The 24,079-nt window shown below is 47.0% G+C and overlaps 1 protein-coding gene across 5 annotated transcripts in view; it reads left to right on the top strand.

Annotated features, from left to right (window-relative positions):
• Positions 1-24,079, top strand: part of barx2 (BARX homeobox 2) — a 94,662-nt gene that overhangs the window by 12,265 nt on the left and 58,318 nt on the right. The gene's annotated exons all lie outside the window — the stretch shown is intronic.

Below are 24,079 nucleotides of genomic sequence, written 5' to 3'. Positions count from 1 at the left end.
CGTGAGTTGCGATTGCGTGAGTTGCGATTGCGTGAGTTGCGATTGCGTGAGTTGCGATTGCGTGAGTTGCGATTGCGTGAGTTGCGATTGCGTGAGTTGCGATTGCGTGAGTTGCGATTGCGTGAGGAATTTTTAAATAGTCTATCCACCCACCTGCAGATGCATTTAGAGGAGCAGAGAATCCTCACAGACTAGGATGTGGCAGTCACAGCAGACAGCTATGATCTCATCCATAGGCTTAGAAACTTGGATGGAACCTTTCCAAAACATTCTCCTGAATATTGGCAGGAAAGCAAGGTGACCCAGATGGGAATGGGTCTCCCACCAAGAGAAGAAAACATATAAAGGAGGGTGTGGATAGTACTCCTGTCGGCTGAAAGGAGGACCCTCTGTGACCGGTGTGTTCCCGTCGCAATAAAATTGGCCATTCCTGATATGTGCTGGAGATTGCGAGGGAAAACCTGTTGGTCTAATCAGGCTCCATGTCAGTCATTCCCCCTGGGACACCCCATTGAGTAGTGTCACAGAACAGGCAGAGGCTCTCGCTGCAAAAACGTATCTTTTGGAGGGTATGGCACTATATGTGTTTGAGCCAAACTTCCAGAGAGCTTCCGGAGTTTTGTCCTTTCAGGAACAGTCCCCCGACCAAAAATGTGAGCAAGTCAGTGTCCGGCTCTAGGAGACAGAGGCCATTCAGTCCTTAATGGAGAGAAACCTAAATTCCTGACTACTCCCTGAAGGCCAACACTCTGCTCAGTGGAGTGGGAGGAGGCTCTTTGTTTGCCTCCCTCTGTAAGGTTGACCTGGAGTATGACGTTGTGACAGGCCCTGTTACAATAGGTGTTATCCCTGAACTTGAGGAATCATTCCTCCATGGGAACAATTTGGCTGGTGGCTAGGTGTCAGCCAGTGGGAAAAAAAAGAGGCCCATGCCAGCCAGCAGAAATCTACGGCAGAGCTGAATCCTGGAGAAGGCCCAAAAGGGTGAAACAGAACAAAGCCGCTCTAAAGTAGCAGGGACAAACCCAGGCCATTAAAGTTAAATGGTGTCCAGGAATGAGCAATAGAATTTAAAATAGACTCGCAGGATATCCCCAATTACACAGAGACCGGAGAGGTCCCAGAGCAGGGAAAGAGATAGTGAGGGAGATGCCCCAGGTAGAGCCTGTAGGAAGGGAAGATTTTAAGAAAGGTAAAAAAAAGTTAAAGAATTACCTGAAGTATGGCTGGCAGAAACCTTCTTCCAAACACGTGTGTGATGCACTATCAATTACCACAAAGACGAGAGTAGTGGAATAATCAAGGTTTTATTGAGCAAAGATGTTGTGCCTCCTGTAGCTGGAACCAGAATGGCTGCAGCATCGGCGAGCACACACATTTATACACCGCCTACTGGGAGGAGCCAGCAGGCAGGGATTTACCCATATACCTCTAGTATATGTGTCTTACCGCAATACATATAATACTGCTAGTGGTGGCTACCACAATGTGCAGAGAGGGAGCTAGTTGCCTCACCCAGTTGAAAAGCCATAAAGGAATGTAGCTGGAGGTGCAGCCTCATTGGGGGCAGAAGTGCTCCGAAGGACATGGAACAAGTTAGGTATGCGTCCCCTCCAAAACCAAAGGCACAGCTAGGATGCCAGTGATTGGTTTAGCTGACGGCTTCATGGTGAATTTAAATGCAGACCAGGAAAGTTTCCAAATGAGCGAGAGCCTCGAATGAATGAGAGTGATGCCTGACTTGATTGAACAACCACCATGAGGTACGGTGATAGCTGACCATATGTATATCCTCATGACTAATTTTTAACATTTAAAAAACTGCAGAAAGACCTTTAAAAATGGCTGAATCAATGTCTGGCTGTGACACTTGAGTAAACATGGCAGTTTTGCAGAAACTTACATCACGTTATCTCTGAAGAGACATTAATGACCCCATGTTGGCTGTACTGACCAAATCCAAAGATTTGGACCATTAGACCAGCTTTGACAAAGAGTCATTGGACTCGAAACGTTAGCTCTTTTCTCTCCCTACAGATGCTGCCAGACTTGCTGAGATTTTCCAGCATTTTCCCTTTTGTTTCTGAATAATTGGGATCTCTTCCGGGACAGGTGCGACCTGTACAAGAAGGACAGGTTGCATCTAAACTTGAGGGGCACCAATATCCTGGCTGGGAGGTTGCTGGTGTCACTCGGGAGGTTTTAAACTAGGGTGGAGGGGGTGGGGGTGGGGGTGGGGGGGGGTGGGGGGTGGGGGGGAGAACCAGAGCGTTAGCTTAGAAGGTGTCATAACTGAAGGGGAAATAGAGAATAATTTTTTTTTTAAATTTAGAGTACCCAATTCATTGCTTCCAATTAAAGGGCAATTTAGCGTGGCCAATTCACCTACCCTGCACATCTTTTGGGTTTGGGGGCAAAACCCACGCAGACACAGTGACCCTGGTACCTCGGCGCTGTGAGACAGCAATGCTAACAATTGTGCCACCGTGCTGCCCACAGAGAACAAAAATAATAGAACATCACCCTCGGGCAGAACAAAAAAGGTGACAAGTGTGAGAAGGGAGGTGGTCAATGCAGGATTGAGGGTGTTGTACCTTAACGGGCGCAGTATACAGAACAAGGTAAATGAGCTGGTTGCGCACATTGAAATTGGCCGGTACGATGTTGTGGGCATCACAGACGTGGCTGCAAGGGGATCAGGGCTGGGATCTAAATATACATGGATATGTGTCCTATCGAAAAGACAGGCAAATGGGCAAAGGGGGCAGAGTTGCATTGTTAGAAAGGATATGAAGGGGCAATATAGCATCAGAAGACATAGAATCTCTGTGGGTAGAGCTGAGGAATCGCAAAGGTAAAAAGACCTTGATGGGAGTTATGTACAAGCCCCCTAGCAGTAGTCAGGACGTGGGGCAGCAAATAAATCAGGAGATAGAGAAAGCGTGTAAAAAGGCAATATCACAATAATCATGGGCGACTTTAATAGACAGGTGTACTGGGAAAATCAGGTTGGTAGTGGATCCTAAGAAAAGAATTTAAGAGAGATTTTTTGGAGCAGCAGATGTGGTAGAGCCCACTAGGGAACAGGCAATACTGGATTTGGTGATGTGTAATGAGGCAGACTTGATTAGGGAACTTAAGGTGAAGGAACCCTTAGGAAGCAGTGACCACAATATGATAGAATTTACCTTGCAGTTTGAGAGGGAGAAGCTAGTCAAATGTAATGGTATTACAATTAAGTAAGGGTAATGACAAAGACAATGCGGGAGGAGCTGGCCAGAGTTGATTGAAAAAGGAGACTAGTACGGAAGACAGTGGAACAGCAATGGCAGGAGTTTTTTTAGGGGTTATTCGGGAAACACAAAAGAAATTCATCCCAAGGAAGAGGAAACATGCTAAGGGGAGGACAAGGCATCTATGGCTGACGAGGGAAGTCAAGGACAGCATAAAAGAAAAAGCATACAAAAGTGGCAAGGATTAGTGGGAAGCCAGAGGATTGGGAATCATTTAAGAAAGAGCAGAGGACAACTGAAAAAGCAATAAAGGGAGAGAAGATGAAATATGAGTGCAAGTTAGCTAGTAATATAAAAGAAGACAGGAAGAGTTTCTTTCAATATATAAAAGGTAAGAGAGAGGCAAAAATAGACATTGGACCACTGGAAAATGTGGCTGGAGAAGTAACAAAAGGAAACAAAGAAATGGCAGCCAAACTGAATAGTTACTTTGCATCAGTCTTCACGTTAGAAGACACCAGTTGGATGCCAGAACTCCAGGAGAATCAGGGGGCAGAGGTGAGTGCAGTGGCCATTAACTAAGGAAAAAGTTCTGGGGAAACTGGAAGGTCTGAAGGTGGATAAGTCACCTGGACCGGATGGTCTACACCCCAGGGTCCGAAAAGAGATAGCTGAGGAAATTGTGGATGCATTGGCAGTGATCTTTCAGGAATCACTGGAGGCAGGAAAGGTCCCAGAGGACTGGAAAGTAGCTAATGTAACACTGCTGTTTAAGAAGAAAGGGAGGCAGAAGACAGGAAATTATAAGGTGGTTATCCTGACTTCGGTCATTGGTAGAATTTTAGAGTCTGTTATTAAAGATGAGATCGCAAAGTATTTGGAAGTGCATGGTAAAAAGGACTGAGACAGCACGGCTTTGTCAAAAGCAAGTCATGTCTGACAAATCTGTTGGAGTTCTTTGAGGAGGTAACAAGGAAGTTAGACAAAGGAGAACCAGTGGATATGATTTATTTAGATATCCAATAGGTCTTTGACAAGGTGCCGCATAGGAGACTGTAAAAGAGCTCATGGTGTTAAAAGAAAGATCCTGGCATGAGGATTGGCTGACTGGCAGAAGGCAGAGAGAGGAGAAAAAGGGGTCTTTTTCAGGATGGCAGCTGGTGACTAGTGCTAAGCCTCGGGGGTCTGTACTGGGACCACAATATACATTAATGATCTGGAAGAAGGAGCTGAAGGCACTGTTGCTATGTTTGCAGATGGTACAAAGATCTGTAGAGGGACAGGTAGTATTGAGGAAGCAAGGGGCTGCAGAAGGATTTGGACAAGCTAGGAGAGTGGGCAACGAAGTGGCAAATGAAATACAATAGGGAAAAGTGTGAGGTAATGCACTTTGGAAAGAGGAATTTAGGCATAGAATATTTTCTAAATGGAGAAATGCTTCGGAAAGCAGAAGCACAAAGGGACTTGGGAATCCTTGTTCACGTTTCTCTTACGGTTAACGTGCAGGTTCAGTCGGCAGTTAGGAAGGCAAATGCAATGTTAGCATTCATGTCAAGAGGGCTAGGGTACAAGATCAGGGATGTACTTCTGAGGCTGTATAAGGCTCTGGTCAGACCTCATTTGGAGTATTGTGAGCAGTTTTGGGCCCCATTTCTAAGGAAGGATGTGCTGGCCTTGGAAAGGGTCCAGAGGAGGTTCACAAGAATGATCCCTGAAATGAAGAATTTGTCGTATGAGGAACGGTTGAGGTCTCATTGGAGTTTAGAAGGATGAGGGGGGATCTTATTGAAACTTACAGGATACTGTGAGGCCTGGACAGACTGGACGTGGAGAGGTTGTTTCCACTTGTTGGAAAAACTAGAACCAGAGAACATCATCTCAGACTAAAGGGATGATCCATTAAAGCAGAGATGAGGACGAATTTCTTCAGCCAGAGGGTGGTGAATCTGTGGAACTCTTTCTCACAGAAGGCTGTGGAAGCCAAATCTCTAAGTGTCTTTAAGACAGAGATAGATAGGGGGCGGAATTCTCTGACCCCCTCACCCGGGGCTGGCGTCAATCCAGCCCCTGCTGTGTCCTGAATTCTCTGCCCCCTGAGATTCGGCGGGCCCCCCGCGGCGATTCTCCGGCCCGCGATGGGCCAAAGTCCCACCGCCAGCACCACCTACCTGACCGGCGGGATTAACGGCGCGGGCGGCTCCGGGGTCCTGGGGGGGGGGGGGGGGGGGGGGGGGGGGGCGTGGGGTGATCGATCGGCCGGCGGGCCTGTGCCGTGGAGGCACTCTTTTTCTTCCGCCTTCGCCATGGTCTCCACCATGGCGGAGGCGGAAGAGACCCCCTCCCCTATGCATGCGCCGATATGACGTCAGCAGCCGCTGACGCTCCAGCGCATGCATGGACTTACCCCGGCCGGTGAAGTCCTTACGGCCCCGGCTGGCGTGGCGCCAAAGGCCGTTCACGCCAGCCGGCGGAGTGGGAACCACTCAGGCGCGGGCCTAGCCCCTCAATGTGAGGGCTTGGCCCCTAAAGGTGCGGAGAATTCCGCACCTTTGGGTAGCCTGACGCTGCAGTGGTTCACGCCACTCCGACATGCCGGGACCTCCCGCCCCACCGGGTAGGGGAGAATCCCGGCCAGGGTCTTGATTAATAAGGGGATCAGGGGTTGTGGGGAGAAGGCAGGAGAATGGGGGTGAGAAAATATCAACCGTGGTTGAATGGCAGAGCAGACCCGATGGGCCGAGTGTTCTAATTCTGCTCCTACGTCTTATGGTCTTATGGGATCTGCCCAGATTGAATACCTGCTTCCTTTAACACTGTTTCTGCTGGAACCTCTGTTCTCTTGCCAACAAGACTGATTCACCTCCGCATGCCGATCTCATTGTGTGAAGTCAGCTCCACTGCAAAACATTTCATCAGTTTTGAGCCGTCTGGCTCAATGAGGAACACCTCACTGGACTTGATTCTGGAACCCATGTCGACCAATAATTATTTTCTCAGTGGCCTTTGCCCTGTAAATGTTTCTTTTCTCTATCCCTCTTATATTGTATGAGCACTCAGCGGGAAACAAGGTGACCCTCCTCTCATGGGTTGAGTGTTTGCAAATGCACTAACCCTTTGAGTTCATCTATCTCGAGTTTGCCGTGGGGTCGTTAATAGAAAATTGGATCACATCAAAACTGACAGGTTGGGAAATATACCATCATTTATAGAGGGGGAAGCAAATCGAAAACACCTTTCTGTTTATGGGTGAATAGTGAGAGGAGAAATAATATCTGAAATTAACTCCCACCTGACTGTAACATGGTTGTTAACAGTGCTATTTAAAGCAGGTTTTTTTTTTGTTAATGGTGCTATTCAAATGCAAGCTGTTGTTTTGCTATCTCCTCTCCTGAAGGCACCGCCTCTGAACAGCAAATATATTTCACACTTTGTAAACTTGTGATGTGGGAAATATTTGACTGTGAAAGCCATCACAGTTTATTCTGAATAAAAACAGAAAGTGCCCAAAACACTCAGCACGTCTGGCAGCATCTGTGGAGAGAGAAACAGGGTTTTGAAAAAGTAAAATTCGACTCAAAAACAAAGCAAAGTACAGCACAGGAATAGGCCCTTCAGCCCTCCAAGCCTGCGCCGACCATGCTGCCGTCTACAATTCTCATCCTATTCATGCTTTTGTCAAGTCACCGCTTAAACGCCACTATCGTCCCTGCTTCCACCACCTCGTTTGGCAGTGAGTTCCAGGCACCCACTACCCTCTGTGTGTTTAAAAAAAACTTCCCTTGCACATTCCTCTAAACTTTGCCTCTCGCACCTGAAACTATGTCCCCTAGTAACTGACTGTTCCACCCTGGGAAAAAGCTTCTGATTATCCACTCTGTCCATGGTCCCTATAATTTAGTACACTTCTATCGGGTCGCCCCTCAACCTCCATCGTTCCAGTGAGAACAAACTGAGTTTATCCAACCGAGTTTGTAGCTAATGCCCTCCATACCAGGTAACATCCTGAAACCTCTTCTGTACTCTCTCCAAAACCTCCACATCCTTCCGGTAGTGTGGAGACCAGAAATGTACACAATATTCCAAGTGTGGCCTAACATAATTGTTAACCTAACTCTAATTGCTAATTATGTTTCTCACCACAGATCCTGGCAAACATGCTGAACTTTTCCAGCACTTTCTGTTTTCATTTCAGATTTCCAGCACCTGCAGTTTTTATTTGACAGCTTATCCTGATCCTCCCAAAGCTCAAGTGTGCATTTTCTGGCAGTGGGCACATAGGAGTGATTAGGATTGGCACAGTGAATCCTGCGTTCTGAGGAATTCTCAGCATTAAAGCTGTGATTGGCTAACCTGGTGCAGACTGGCCATGGGCATCTCTGCTTTGTGTTGTGGGCAGTACAGCTGTACCCGATTTTCTTTACTCACTCAGTCACTGGGGTGTGCTGCACATTAACGTTAATTAAATCCACCTGGTGGGCAAGAAGCCTCATCACCAGCTGCGTGTGTCAGGAGTTCGACAACAATAATTTGTACTGAGATAGCCTTCCACAAAATAAAATGACCTGGGCTCTGCACAGGAGCAATATGAAAGAGAGTTTGACACCGAGCAACATGAGGAGGTATTCGGTCAGAGACCATGGTGAGAGAGATTGGTTTTAAGGAGTATCTTAAAGGAATTAAAGGGGGCTGTAAAGTGGGAATTCCAGAGCATAAGGCCCAGGCAACTGAAGACGCTGTCACCAATAGTGGAGCAATTAATATCAGGAATGGTCATGAGGCCAGTACTGTAGGAGCTATCTTGGGTTGTATGGATGATGAGGTTCAGGTGGCCACTGTCCACCATTCCTTGCAATTGGCAAGAGTTGCTGCCGGCAGCACCGACTCTGAACTCAGGCACAAAGTGCCACCCATCGCTACTATCTGAAGGTTGCAGGCAGAGGATAGGGCCAATTGCATTTGGAGATGTTTCTAACGCTGACTGATTCTTAATCAACATTTTCTTCTAAAATGTGCACTGGCTCATCCTTCACATCTACCCAAAATTTGATGGTTCTGTCGTCATGGTGTTGGGTGTGTTGTCACGGTGTTGATTCCGTTGTCAGTGTTGGGTGTGTTGTCACGGTGCTGGTTCTGTTGTCAGTGTTGGGTGTGTTGTCACGGTGCTGATTCCGTTGTCAGTGTTGGGTGTGTTGTCGCGGTGCTGATTCTGTTGTCAGTGTTGGGTGTGTTGTCACGGTGTTGGTTCCGTTGTCACGGTGTTGGGTGTGTTGTCACGGTGTTGGTTCCGTTGTCCGTGTTGGGTGTGTTGTCACGGTATTGGTTCTGTTGTCAGTGTTGGGTGTGTTGTCACTGTATTGGTTCTGTTGTCAGTGTTGGGTGTGTTGTCACTGTATTGGTTCTGTTGTCAGTGTTGGGTGTGTTGTCACGGTGCTGATTCCATTGTCAGTGTTGGGTGTGTTGTCACGGTGCTGATTCCGTTGTCACAGTGTTGGGTGTGTTGTCACGGTGCTGATTCCGTTGTCAGTGTTGGGTGTGTTGTCACGGTGCTGATTCCGTTGTCAGTGTTGGGTGTGTTGTCACGGTGCTGATTCCGTTGTCAGTGTTGGGTGTGTTGTCACGGTGTTGGTTCCGTTGTCAGTGTTGGGTGTGTTGTCACGGTGCTGATTCCGTTGTCAGTGTTGGGTGTGTTGTCACGGTGTTGGTTCCGTTGTCAGTGTTGGGTGTGTTGTCACGGTATTGATTCCGTTGTCAGTGTTGGGTGTGTTGTCGCGGTGCTGATTCCGTTGTCAGTGTTGGGTGTGTTGTCACGGTGCTGATTCCGTTGTCACGGTGTTGGGTGTGTTGTCACGGTGTTGGTTCCGCTGTCAGTGTTGGGTGTGTTGTCACGGTGCTGATTCCGTTGTCAGTGTTGGGTGTGTTGTCACGGTGCTGATTCCGTTGTCACGGTGTTGGGTGTGTTGTCACGGTGTTGGTTCCGCTGTCAGTGTTGGGTGTGTTGTCACGGTGCTGATTCCGTTGTCAGTGTTGGGTGTGTTGTCACGGTGTTGGTTCCGTTGTCAGTGTTGGGTGTGTTGTCACGGTATTGGTTCTGTTGTCAGTGTTGGGTGTGTTGTCACTGTATTGGTTCTGTTGTCAGTGTTGGGTGTGTTGTCACGGTGCTGATTCCATTGTCAGTGTTGGGTGTGTTGTCACGGTGCTGATTCCGTTGTCACAGTGTTGGGTGTGTTGTCACGGTGCTGATTCCGTTGTCAGTGTTGGGTGTGTTGTCACGGTGCTGATTCCGTTGTCAGTGTTGGGTGTGTTGTCACGGTGCTGATTCCGTTGTCACAGTGTTGGGTGTGTTGTCACGGTGCTGATTCCGTTGTCAGTGTTGGGTGTGTTGTCACGGTGCTGATTCCGTTGTCAGTGTTGGGTGTGTTGTCACGGTGTTGGTTCCGTTGTCAGTGTTGGGTCTGTTGTCGCGGTGCTGATTCCGTTGTCAGTGTTGGGTGTGTTGTCACGGTGTTGGTTCCGTTGTCAGTGTTGGGTGTGTTGTCACGGTGTTGGTTCCGTTGTCAGAGTTGGGTGTGTTGTCCCGGTGCTGATTCCGTTGTCAGTGTTGGGTGTGTTGTCACGGTGCTGATTCCGTTGTCAGTGTTGGGTGTGTTGTCATGGTGCTGATTCCGTTGTCAGTGTTGGGTGTGTTGTCACGGTGCTGATTCCGTTGTCACGGTGTTGGGTGTGTTGTCACGGTGTTGGTTCCGCTGTCAGTGTTGGGTGTGTTGTCACGGTGCTGATTCCGTTGTCAGTGTTGGGTGTGTTGTCACGGTGTTGGTTCTGTTGTCACAGTGTTGGGTGTGTTGTCACGGTATTGGTTCCGTTGTCAGTGTTGGGTGTGTTGTCACGGTATTGGTTCCGTTGTCAGTGTTGGGTGTGTTGTCACGGTATTGGTTCCGTTGTCAGTGTTGGGTGTGTTGTCACGGTGTTGGTTCTGTTGTCACAGTGTTGGGTGTGTTGTCACGGTGTTGGTTCCGTTGTCAGTGTTGGGTGTGTTGTCACGGTGCTGATTCTGTTGTCAGTGTTGGGTGTGTTGTCACGGTGCTGATTCCGTTGTCACAGTGTTGGGTGTGTTGTCACGGTATTGGTTCTGTTGTCAGTGTTGGGTGTGTTGTCACGGTGCTGATTCCGTTGTCACAGTGTTGGGTGTGTTGTCACGGTGCTGATTCCGTTGTCACAGTGTTGGGTGTGTTGTCACGGTGCTGATTGCGTTGTCACAGTGGGTGTGTTGTCACGGTGCTGATTCCGTTGTCATGGCTTCGAGTACAGTAGCTGTTCCTGGTGCTTGAGCTCGGATGTGTACTGGCTGAATATTCACTGCTCTTTAGTTGTAGCTCCTTTGGGATGACATTCACACAACATCAGACCTTGTTTGTCAACAGGCTACTTAACACTGTGGCCTCCACAGACAATCTTAAACTTGTCCTTATGCTGTGTTCAAAGAAACCCTAGTTTGATTTTTCCCATTTTTAATCTACAAGCTCTTGAGACCAGTTCTAACACCTACATTACTGTTTGCCTGAGAACAGTGAATACAGAACAGCAGGGATTTGTACTTGGGGGATTTTCTGATCTGTGCCCTTTACAACATTGATCAATCCCTTTACCTAGTTTGTAGTCAGGGATCAGTGAAATTGATCTGGTCAGAGATTTCTTTTTTCAAAATAAATTAAGAGTACCCAATTCATTTTTTCCAATTAAGGGGCAATTAAGCGTGACCAATCCACCTACCCTGCACATCTTTGTGATGTGGGGGCGAAACCCATGCAAACAAGGGAAGAATGTGCAAACGCCATATGGACAGTGACTCAGAGCCAGGATCGATCCTGGGACCTCGGCGCCATGAGGCAACAGTGCTAACCACTGCCCCACCATGCTGCCCCTCTGGTCAGAGATTTCTGATCATACACGGACTCTCGCTCAATTAAGAGTGATGTATGATCCTGTACATGGGTATTCCCACTGCACAATGTGTGTATGCATTTTGTGTTTATCAGTAAATACTGTGGCACAGTGGTTAGCACTGCTGCCTCACAGTGCCAAGGATCCAGGTTCAATTCTGACGTTGGGTCCGTGTGGAGTTTGAACATTCTCCCGTTGACTGCGTGGGTTTCCTCCGGATGTTCGATTTTTCTCCCACAGTCCAAAGATGTGCAGGTTAAGGTGGATTGGCCGTGATAAATTGCCCATAATGTCCAAAAGGTTAGGCGGGGTTACTTGGATAGGATAGGGGATTGGGCTTGGGTAGGTTGCTCCTTCAGAGTGTCGGTTCAGACTTGATGGGCCAAATGGACTCCTTCTGCACTGTTGGGATTCTATGATTCTATTCTAAACTCACAATTATCTTGTTTGGCAATTGACCTGCACACTCACCACATTTATTGAATAGAAATCTTTTGATGTTGCTTTATGATCAAACTGGGTGGGAATCAAAACTTTAGCTGTTCTCTGTCAGCTCAGTTGGATCCAATTCTGGTCTCTTGAGCAATTCTGATCGCAATCGCTCCACCAGCCATAGCCCTGCCTTCAGTCACGTCGGCTGTTAGCTCTGGAACTCTCACTAAACCTCACTGTTTCTCTCCCTCGCGTTCCTCCTCTAAAACACTCTGTAAAACCTACCCCTCTGACCAAGCTTTTCATCATTTGGCTCTCTTGTGAAATGCCTTGGCACCTTTCTTTAAAACAACACTGACGGTGTGAAAGGATCTGTTTTGGGGCGGCTGCTGTTTGTCATTTTTATAAATGACCTATAAATGAGGAGGGTGTAGAAGGATGGGTGAGTAAATTTGCCCATTTACTAAATCTCCTAAAGTCGGTGGAGTTGTGGACCGTGTGGAAGGATGTTACAAGTTACAGAGGGACATAGATAAGCTGCAGAGCTGGGCTGACAGGTGGCAAATGGAGTTTAATGCAGAAAAGTGTGAGGTGATTCATTTTGGAAGGAATAACAGGAAGACAGAGTACTGGGCTAATGGTAAGATTCTTGGTAGTGTGGACAAGCAAAGAGATCTTGATGTCCATGTCCATAGATCCCTGAAAGTTGCCACCCAGGTTGAGAGGGTTGTTAAGAAGGCGTACGGTGTGTTAGCTTTTATTGGTAGAGGGATTGAGTTTCGGAGCCATGAGGTCATGTTGCAGTTGTACAAAACTCTGGTGCGGTCGCATTTGGAGTATTACGTGCAGGTCTGGTTGCCAGTAGCATTGTGGATAGCACAATCGCTTCACAGCTCCAGGGTCCCAGGTTCGATTCCGGCTTGGGTCACTGTCTGTGTGGAGTCTGCACATCCTCCCTGTGTGTGCGTGGGTTTCCTCCGGGTGCTCTGGTTTCCTCCCACAGTCCAAAGATGTGCAGGTTAGGTGGATTGGCCATGATAAATTGCCCTTAGTGTCCAAAATTGCCCTTAGTGTTGGGTGGGGTTACTGGGTTATGGGGATGGGGTGGAGGTGTAGACCTTGGGTAGGGTGCTCTTTCCAAGAGCCGGTGCAGACTCGATGGGCTGAATGGCCTCCTTCTGCACTGTAAATTCTATGTAATTATAGGAAGGATGTGGAAGCATTGGAAAGGGTACAGAGGAGATTTACAAGGATGTTGCCTGGTATGGAGGGAAGATCTTACGAGGAAAGGCTGAAGGACTTGAGGCTGTTTTCGTTAGAGAGAAGAAGGTTAAGAGGTGACTTAATTGAGGCATACAAGATGATCAGAGGATTAGATAGGGTGGACATTGAGAGCCTTTTTCCTCGGATGGTGAAGTCCAGCACGAGGGGACATAACTTTAAATTGAGGGGAGATAGATCTAGGACAGATATCAGAGGTAGGTTGTTTACTCCGAGAGTAGTAAGGGCGTGGAATGCCCTGCCTGCAACAGTAGTGGACTCGCCAACACTAAACACGTTCAAATGGGTCTTGGATAGGCATATGGACGATAAGGGAATAGTGTAGAGGGACTTTAGAGGGGTTTCACAGGTCGGCGCAACATCACGGGCCGAAGGGCCTGTACTGCGCTGTTATGTTCTATGTTGTAAGGCAGTTGTTGCTGTTTGCAATGCCATCCAGTACCAGCAGGTGTCTGACTAGCTTGATATATAAAGACGGGGGCGATCAGGAATAAATCAGAAGTGAATCATGAGCAGACTAACCTTCATGGATAACATTCTCACTAGATCCCACTAGATTTGGGCTGATGAAATTCTCCTCCCAGTGTCATTGTCTCCATGGGACTGGGAAAGTAAATCAAAACTCTGATGTTATTGAAAAGTTCAATCAAACCTGTTGTGTAGAAAATCTGGACAATGAGGAAATGTGGATTAACCGGATTTAGGTGTGTGACTCTTGGGGATCAGACAACACAATCCGTAGGAAGATTCACAAGTTTAAATGTTAGAAAATGCAATCATCCAAGTACAAAGATTCAGGGCGATAATCCACTGCTGAGATGCAAGTGATTTGATCAAATGTATTTCCACTGGCACAGAGTAACCACACGTTTGGGTATGGTCAGAAGCAAAAACCAGATCAAGATTGTCAAAAGTCAATCCTACTTAGAACATAGAACATAGAACAGTACAGCACAGAACAGGCCCTTCGGCCCTCGATGTTGTGCCGAGCAATGATCACCCTACTCAAACCCACGTATCCACCCTATTCCTGTAACCCAACAACCCCCCCCCCCCCAACCTTACTTTTTAGGACACTACGGGCAATTTAGCGTGGCCAATCCACCTAACCCGCACATCTTTGGACTGTGGGAGGAAACCGGAGCACCCGGAGGAAACCCACACACACACGGGGAGGACGTGCAGACTCCACACAGACAGTGACCCAGCCGGGAATCGAACCTGGGACCCTGGAGCTGTGAAGCATTTATGCTAACTACCATGCTGCCCTATATATTTGTATTAAGGAAGAAGGAAGGCTGCAGAAGGACTTGGACAGGCTAGGAAAGTGGGCAAAGAAGTGGCAGATGGAATACAATGTTGTAAAGTGTTAGGTTATACACTTTGGTAGGAAGAATGGAGGCATAGATTATTTTCTAAATTGGGAAATGCTTAGGAAATCAGAAGCACAAAGGGACTTAGGAGTCCTTGTAAAAATTCTCTTAAGATTAGCATGCAGGTTCAGTCGACAGTTAGGAAGGCAAAAGCCATGCTAGCTTTCATGTCGAGAGGGCTAGAATACAAGATCAAGGATGTACTGTGAAGGCTGTAAAAGAGTCTGGTCAGACCCCATTTGAGATATTGTGAGCAGTTATGGGCCCTGTATCTAAGAAAGGATGTGCTGGCCTTGGAAATGGTCCAGAGGAAGTTCACTAGAGTGATCCCTGGAATGAAGAACTTGTCGTATGAGGAACGGTTGAGGACTCTGGGTCTGTACTTGTTGGAGGTTAAAAGGATAAGAGGGGATCTTATTGAAGCGTGCAAGATACTGCGAGGCCTGGATAGAGTGGACGTGGGGAGGCTGTTTCCACTAGTGGGAAAAACTGGAACCAGAGGGCACAACTTCAGACTACAGGAACAATCCTTTAAAACAGAGATGAGGAGGAATTTCTTCAGCCAGGAGGTGGTAAATCTGTGGAATACTTTGCCACAGAAGGCTGTGGAGGCCAAATCACTGAGTGTCATTAAGACAGAGATAGATAGGTTCTTAATTAAGAAGGGGATCAGGGGTGATGGGGAGAAGGCAGGAGAATGGGAATGAGAAAAATATCAGCCATGATTGAATGGCGGAGTAGACCCGATGGACCGAGTGGCTTAATTCTGCTCCTATTTCTTACAATCTTATTTGTTCATGCTCCCCATTGCCATTTACTCCCTCTCACTTATTGCATTCTCCCTCTGCCTGCTGTATCTCTATGGGCCTATTCATTAATCTATTTCAGTTACGCCCTCTGGCCCAGAATTTCATTGAGTCAGAATCAGCTAAGTCTTAAAAAATTTTGGCAGGATTTGATTTTGGGATTGCCATCCCCATTCCAGTTTTGGTTACCTCTGCTGGCTAGGGTTGCGAGTGCGGCTACCTAGCCTCTACGCAGCACTCGCTCCTATGCTGGCCCCATTGTGGGTACAGACAGTTTAAACCCTGCCCACCCACAAATCTGATGGAGTCAGGCCACTTTATTAATTGACGTGATTTATAGCACCTCTGAGGAGGCATGAAAAGGAGTCCTGAACTCTGGGGCTGCTCTCCTCTCATCAGGTACCAAATAAAAGTAGACTGTTGACATTCTCTTTAAAATACATTGCTCCTTTTACCTTTCCATAAAGCAACCAATCAATCAATCACAGCCACCATTTATAATGTCAATGGTGAGAAGTTTTTATCCACTTTTCACCTTGTGTAAATAAACACACAGGTTTTTAAAAAAACTCTTCAAAGCAAAGTCAGATTATTACAGTTTAATAAAGATGCCACTCAATCAGAGTTATCACTTCTCAGCAAGCTGTGTCAACATTGCCTGCTGAGCTGAGTACATTAGCCAATCTTTGAGCTTAGCCAAGCATTCATAATGAACAATCTGGAACAATGGCTGTCTGTTTGGACTGCTTCTGTGGCCTCCTTAACAGAACTAAGTTTGTGGAATTGGGAGTTTCCCCAACTCATGTTTCACATCTCCTTCATGAAAACTCAGCAGTATATGTTTATTGCATTCCCTGTGTCTGTTAACTCTGCCTGTTACACCTATCAATTTAATTTGCTGGGCTGGATTTTCACGGTCGTTTTGTGATTCTGATGTTGGCTCAATTCTGGGTCAGGAACCCAGAATTGACTGTGGTCAGACATTGGATGCAATTTTTCCAGAGATGGTCATTTAGCGGGTATGCCACTGGGAAACCTGTTCACTTTTTAAAATAAATTTAGAGTACCCAATTCATTTTTTCCAATTAAGGGGCAATTTAGCGTGGCCAATCCACCTAGCCTGTACATCCTTGGGCTGCGGGGACGAAACCCACGCAAACACGGGGAGAACGTGCAAACTCCACACGGACAGTGATCCAGAGCCGGGATCAATCCTGGGACCTCGGCGCCGTGAGGCAGCAATGCTAACCCACTGCGCCACCATGCTGCCATGGAAACCTGTTCACTTGAAGATGACTGGTAAACCAGAGAACTGGAGGACCAATCGGAGGGTCCGCCATGGTCTTTGGGCTTCTGCCTTTGCTGATAGGAAGAGCCCAGTGCCATCATCAACTTGCTGCCAACTGGGCATTTAATGGGTATATGGTGTGTAGCATTGCTGCACTGCCCCATTCCCACCCTGAACATGTTACGGAGATGATTTCAAACGGATGCACGATTTCAAATTTCTCTCCCAGTCCCACCAAGGCAAATTCTGTGACACTGCATCAAATGGATTTATAATTTCCCATTAAATATTTCAGAAAGTAAACTTAACAACATAAGTACAATTTTAATGATGTGATCATTGTTAATGCAATATCGGTCAGCCTCTCCAGCCAGGATTGAACAATTTAAACTGTTGATGCCCAACGGTTTAAATTTGAAATGTTTTCTTACTTTATTTTAGTGTTTGACCTCTCTATCTTTCTTAGTCGGTAGTACTGTTAGCACTGTTGCTTTACAGTGCCAGGGTCCCATTTTCGATTCTCGTGTGGGTCATTGTCTGTGCGGCGTCTGCACGTTCTCCCAGTGTCTGCATGTGTTTCCTCCCACAAGTCCTGAAAGACGTGCTGTCAAGTGAATTGAACATTCTGAATTCCCCCTCTGTGCACCCAAACGGGGGCCGGAGTGTGGCGGCCAGGGGATTTTCACAGTAACTTCATTACAGTGTCAGTTTAAGCTTACTTATGACAATAAAGATTATTATTATAATTCAATCCCCCCAACCACCCTGCCCCATTTCGATGTGACTCCAATTGTTCCTTTCTTTATTTCTCCAATGCCTTCACATCCTTGCTTTGGGAAAGGTTCTGTTAATTCCAATATGCACGTGGTCCTAGATGCCCAATTGCCCTCATTGCACTGTCATCAGCTCCCACTTACACTGCACAAAGGGCAGAGAGCTGGCTTGGACACGTTGGACTGAAACTTTTGATTTGATGAAGAGATTTTTGAGCTGAAGGACACAGAGAAAAGTCTGGGAAGTGAACACTGAGGGATGGACTGCTCCAACAAGATGTGACCCAATGGACTAAAATTGCTGAGCAGAAACTTATAGCCAAGTTCCGCACACATGAGTACAGCCTCAACTGGGACCTGGGATTCATGTCGCATTACATTCATCCTCCACCATCTGGCCTGGGCTTGCAAAATCCTTCCAACTGTCCTGGCTTGAGACAATTCACCCCTATCTCTGGATCTATAAAGTCTTATTTACCAGCAAATGCTCACATTAAAAGCATTGTCTTGCATCTTTGACTTTGTCTATATATATGTTTCTGGAACATACATCTTCATTCACCTGAGGAAGGAGCAGTGCTCCGAAAGCTAGTGATTTGAAACAAACATGTTGGACTTTAACCTGGTGTTGTAAGACTTCTTACTGGATAAAAACAGAAAGTGCTGGAAACACTCAGCCAGTCAGGTCGAATATGACTCTCCAGAACTGAACTCTGTAACGAGGATATTGGGCCGTGAAAGGCATCACAGTCAATCTTGTCTGCTTCCCATGCCCACATCTGTATTTTCTGACAGGGCTGTGAACAGAATGATCTTTGGGCCATGTCTCACGGCCATGAGAGACAATCTGTAAAACAGCTATGATTTCTCACCTCACCACCCATCTATGAATAGGAAGGGGGTTTTCAATTTTTTATATTTTCCAGGACTCCTCGGTCTTGGAGTGATTCAACCCTCCATTAACAATCCCTCTGTAAACTCCAGATCAGGTGAAATCAGAGGGTTAGTTTATTTTACACAAACTCAAATGCGGGGAGAGGGTATCGCTATGTAACCCTAGTTACATTCACACGATGCGAGGGATAAGTGGAAAAAAGAGGTGCAGGGCTAAGACCACAGATAAAGTAAGAATTATTGGTTCATGTGAGTCCAGAATCAAAGCTCCAGTGGTGTATTCCTTCAGCGAGGTTAGGAGGATTAAGCTGTTACAAGCTTTTCCCAGCACTGGCTTCCACGTTGACAGAAGCACAGAGATTGATTAGTTTTGTAATGGGCAGATGTACATAGATTCAGATGTTCCAATAGAAACAATGTTAATGAGGACCAGGCAATTTAAATCTGAACAGAACTCTGGTTCTGCTGCTGTTTGATTGATGGGAGATGACAGACTGCCTCCTTTAACTTCACAGGGCAATACTACAGGCTCTAGCAGCTTGGGGAGGTGGGGTGAGGGGAGTCATAGAACGATACAGCGCAGTACAGGCCCTTCGGCCCTCGATGTTGCACCGACATGGAAAAAAAATCTAAAGGCCATCTAACCTACACTATGCCCTTATCATCCATATGCTTATCCAATAAATTTTTAAATGCCCTCAATGTTGGCGTGTTCACTACTGTTGCAGGTAGGGCATTCCACGGCCTCACCACTCTTTGCGTAAAAAACCCACCTCTGACCTCTGTCCTATATCTATTACCCCTCAATTTAAGGCTATGTCCCCTCGTGCTAGCCACCTCCATCCGCGGGAGAAGGCTCTCGCTGTCCACCCTATCTAACCCTCTGATCATTTTGTATGCCTCTATTAAGTCACCTCTTAACCTTCTTCTCTCTAACGAAAACAACCTCAAGTCCATCAGCCTTTCCTCATAAGATTTTCCCTCCATACCAGGCAACATCCTGGTAAATCTCCTCTGCACCCGTTCCAAAGCTTCCACGTCCTTCCTATAATGAGGCGACCAGAACTGTACGCAATACTCCAAATGCGGCCGTACTAGAGTTTTGTACAACTGCAACATGACCTCATGGCTCCGGAACTCAATCCCTCTACCAATAAAGGCCAACACACCATAGGCCTTCTTCACAACCCTATCAACCTGGGTGGCAACTTTCAGGGATCTATGTACATGGACACCGAGATCCCTCTGCTCATCCACACTACCAAGAATTTTACCATTAGCCAAATATTCCACATTTCTGTTATTCTTTCCAAAGTGAATCACCTCACACTTCTCCACATTAAACTCCATTTGCCACCTCTCAGCCCAGCTCTGCAGCTTATCTATGTCCCTCTGTAACCTGCAACATCCTTCTGCACTGTCTACAACTCCACCGACTTTAGTGTCGTCTGCAAATTTACTCACCCATCCTTCTGCGCCCTCCTCTAGGTCATTTATAAAAATGACAAACAGCAACGGCCCCAGAACAGATCCTTGTGGTACGCCACTCGTAACTGAACTCCATTCTGAACATTTCCCATCAACTACCACTCTCTGTCTTCTTTCAACTAGCCAATTTCTGATCCACATCTCTAAATCACCCTCAATCCCCAGCCTCCGTATTTTCTGCAATAGCCGACCGTGGGGAACCTTATCAAACGCTTTACTGAAATCCATATACACCACATCAACTGCTCTACCCTCGTCTACCTGTTCAGTCACCTTCTCAAAGAACTCGATAAGGTTTGTGAGGCATGACCTACCCTTCACAAAACCATGCTGACTGTCCCTAATCATATTATTCCTATCTAGATGATTATAAATCGTATCTTTTATAATCCTCTCCAAGACTTTATCCACCACAGACGTTAGGCTCACCGGCCTATAGTTACCGGGGTTATCTCTACTCCCCTTCTTGAACAAAGGGACCACATTTGCTATCCTCCAGTCCTCTGGCACTATTCCTGTAGCCAATGATGACCTAAAAATCAAAGCCAAAGGCTCAGCAATCTCTTCCCTGGCTTCCCAGAGAATCCTAGGATAAATCCCATCCGGCCCTGGGGACTTATCTATTTTCACCTTGTCCAGAATTGCCAACACTTCTTCCCTACGCACCTCAATGCCATCTATTCTAATAGCCTGGGTCTCAGCATTCTCCTCCACAATATTATCTTTTTCTTGAGTGAATACTGACGAAAAGTATTCATTTAGTATCTCGCTTATCTCCTCAGCCTCCACACACAACTTCCCACCACTGTCCTTGACTGGCCCTACTCTTACCCTAGTCATTCTTTTATTCCTGACATACCTATAGAAAGCTTTTGGGTTTTCCTTGATCCTACCTGCCAAAGACTTCTCATGTCCCCTCCTTGCTCGTCTCAGCTCTCTCTTTAGATCCTTCCTCGCTTCCTTGTAACTATCAAGCGCCCCAACTGAAACTTCATGCCTCATCTTCACATAGGCCTCCTTCTTCCTCTTAACAAGAGATTCCACTTCTTTGGTAAACCACGGTTCCCTCGCTCGACCCCTTCCTCCCTGCCTGACTGGTACGTACTTATCAAGAACATGCAATAGCTGTTCCTTGAACAAGCTCCACATATCCAGTGTGCCCAACCCTTGCAGCCTACTTCTCCAACCAACACATCCTAAGTCATGTCTAATGGCATCATAATTGCCCTTCCCCCAGCTATAACTCTTGCCCTGCGGGGTATACTTATCCCTTTCCATCACTAACGTAAAGGTCACCGAATTGTGGTCACTGTTTCCAAAGTGCTCACCTACCTCCAGATCTAACACCTGGCCTGGTTCATTACCCAAAACCAAATCCAATGTGGCCTCGCCTCTTGTTGGCCTGTCAACATATTGTGTCAGGAAACCCTCCTGCACACATTGTACAAAGAACGACCCATCTAATGTACTCGAACTATATCTTTTCCAGTCAATATTTGGAAAGTTAAAGTCTCCCATAACAACTACCCTGTTACTTTCGCTCTTTTCCAGAATCATCTTCGCCATCCTTTCCTCTACATCCCTAGAACTATTAGGTGGCCTATAGAAAACTCCCAACAGGGTGACCTCTCCTTTCCTGTTTCTAACCTCAGCCCATACTACCTCAGAAGAAGAGTCCCCATCTAGCATCCTTTCCACCACCGTAATACTGTCCTTGACTAGCAGCGCCACACCTCCCCCTCTTTTGCCCCCTTCTCTGAGCTTACTAAAACACCTAAACCCCAGAACCTGCAACAACCATTCCTGTCCCTGCTCTATCCATGTCTCTGAAATGGCCACAACGTCGAAGTCCCAGGTACCAACCCATGCTGCCAGTTCCCCTACCTTATTTCGTATACTCCTGACATTGAAGTAGACACACTTCAAACCACCTACCTGAACACTGGCACCCTCCTGCGAAGTCAAATCTGTGCTCCTGACCTCTATACTCTCAATCTCCCGTACCCCAAAACTACAATCCAGGTTCCCATGCCCCTGTCATGTAACATAACTCCCACTCCTTCCCTTTCATTTTGACAAAGGACGTATATTCCTATGGCTGTGATTTGCCTGGAAATAGCCAAAGGCTGTTAACAGGTGGGGAAAGTGCCTTGGGAGACCAGTTGGGATTTGGGCAATTCTACTGTCACACCGGCGAGATTGGATTTTCTGATGGGGGGGGGGGAGAATGTTTCAGGCGTAGGGGCCTGATAATGATACGGTAATGTTTTCAAAGAACAAAGAAAATTACAGCACAGGAACAGGCCCTTCGGCCCTCCCAGCCTGCGCCGATCCAGATCCTTTATCTAAACCTGTTGCCTATTTTCCAAGGTCTACTTCCCTCTGTTCCCCACCCATTCATATATCTGTCCAGATGCATCTTAAATGATGCTATCGTGCCCGCCTCTACCACCTCCCCTGGCAAAGCATTCCAGGCACCCACCAGCCTCTGCATTAAAAAACATTCCACGCACATCTCCCTTAAACTTTTCCCCCCTCACCTTGAAATCGTGACCCCTTGTAATTGACACCCCCACTCTTGGAAAAAGCTTGTTGCTATCCACCCTGTCCATACCTCTCATATTTTGTAGACCTTAATCAGGTCTCCCCTCAACCTCCATCTTTCCAACTAAAACAATCCTAATCTACTCAACCTTTCTTCATAGGTAGCACCCTCCATACCAGGCAACATCCTGGTGAACCTCTTCTGCACCCTCTCTAAAGCATCCACATCCTTCTGGTAATGTGGTGACCAGAACAGCATGCAGTATACTAAATGTGGCCTAACCAAAGTCCTATACAACTGTAACATGACCTGCCGACTCTTGTACTCAATACCCCGTCCGATGAAGGCAAGCATGCTGTATGCCTTCTTGACCACTCTATCAACCTGCGTTGCCACCTTCAGGGTACAGTGGACCTGAACTCCCAGATCTCTCTGTACATCAATTTTCCCCAGGACTCTTCCATTGACCGTATAGTCCGCTCTTGAATTAGATCTTCCAAAATGCATCACCTCGCATTTGCCTGGATTGAACTCCATCTGCCATTTCTCTGCCCAACTCTCCAATCTATCTATATTTTGCTGTATTCTCTGACAGTCCTCCTCGCTATCTGCAACTCCACCAATCTTAGTATCATCTGCAAACTTGCTCATCAGACCACTTATACCTTCGTCCAGATCATTTATGTGTATCACAAACATCAGTGGTCCGAGCACGGATCCCTGTGGAACACGACTAGTCACCTTTCTCCATTTTGAGACACTCCCTTCCACCACTACTCTCTGTCTCCTGTTGCCCAACCAGTTCTTTATCCATCTAGCTAGGACACCCTGAACCCCATACGACTTCACTTTTTCCATCAACCTGCCATGGGAAACTTTATCAAATGCTTTACTGAAGTCCATGGATATGACATCTACAGCCCTTCCCTCATCAATTAACTTTGTCACTTCCTCAAATGATGTTCCCAATGTTGAATGGGGGACCAGACGATCGCACTACGCGTTTAGACCAACGTATAACGTGAACACCCCGATGTGAACGAGAGCAGAAACCTCTGGCACCATCTGGATTCTTGAGCTTATTGATGTAGCATCCATTAATACATTTATCAGAGTTTTCAGGGTTGCAGAGAAACATACATGGAAAATAGAAGCAGGAGGTGGCCATTCGGCCCTTCGAGCCTGCTCCACCATTCATTATGACCATGGCTGACCATCAAGTTCAAAATCCTGCTCCCGCTTTCTCCCCATGTCCCTCGATCCCTTTAGCCCAATTCCTTCTTGAAATGACACAACGTTATGTCCTCAACTACTTTCAGTAGTAGTGAATTCCACAGATGCACCACTCTCTGGGTGAAGAAATTTCTCCTCACCTCAGTCCTAAAAGAAAGTATACGGAATGCTTGCCTTCATTGGACGAGGCATCGAGTATAAAAAACGGACAAGTCATGCTACAGTTGTATGGAACCTTGGTAAGGCCGCACAATTCTGGTCGCCACACTACCAGAAGGATATGTGGAGGCTTTGGAGAGGGTGCAGAGGAGGTTTGCCAGGATTTTTCATGGTCTGGAGGGCGTTAGCTATGCAGAGAGGCTGAATAGAGTCGGACTGCTTTCACTAGAACAACGGAGATTGAGGGGGGGGGGGGGGGGGGGGCGACCTGATAGAGGTCTACAAGATTATGAGAGGCATGGGTAGAGTGGATGGGCAGGCACTCTTTCCCAGGGTGGAGAGAAAGAAGAAAGAGAAAACTGCTTGTCACAAGTAGGTTTCAAATGATGTTGCTGTGAAAAGCCCCTAGTCGCCACATTCCGGCGCCTGTTCGGGGAGGCTGGTACGGGAATTGAACCGTGCCGGTTCAATTGCCGTACCAGCCTCCCCGAACAGGCGCCGGAATGTGGCGACTAGGGGCTTTTCACAGCAACATCATTTGAAACCTACTTGTGACAATAAGTGACTTTGGAGGGGTCAGTCACTAGGGAACATAGATTTAAGGTCCGTGGGGCAAAGCTTCAAGGAGATGTGCGA

Source organism: Scyliorhinus canicula, chromosome 19, assembly GCF_902713615.1.
Source record: "Scyliorhinus canicula chromosome 19, sScyCan1.1, whole genome shotgun sequence".
Classification (NCBI taxonomy): domain Eukaryota; kingdom Metazoa; phylum Chordata; class Chondrichthyes; order Carcharhiniformes; family Scyliorhinidae; genus Scyliorhinus; species Scyliorhinus canicula.
Note: the sequence above shows the minus strand (reverse complement) of the source record. Positions and strands in the feature narration are given on the sequence as shown.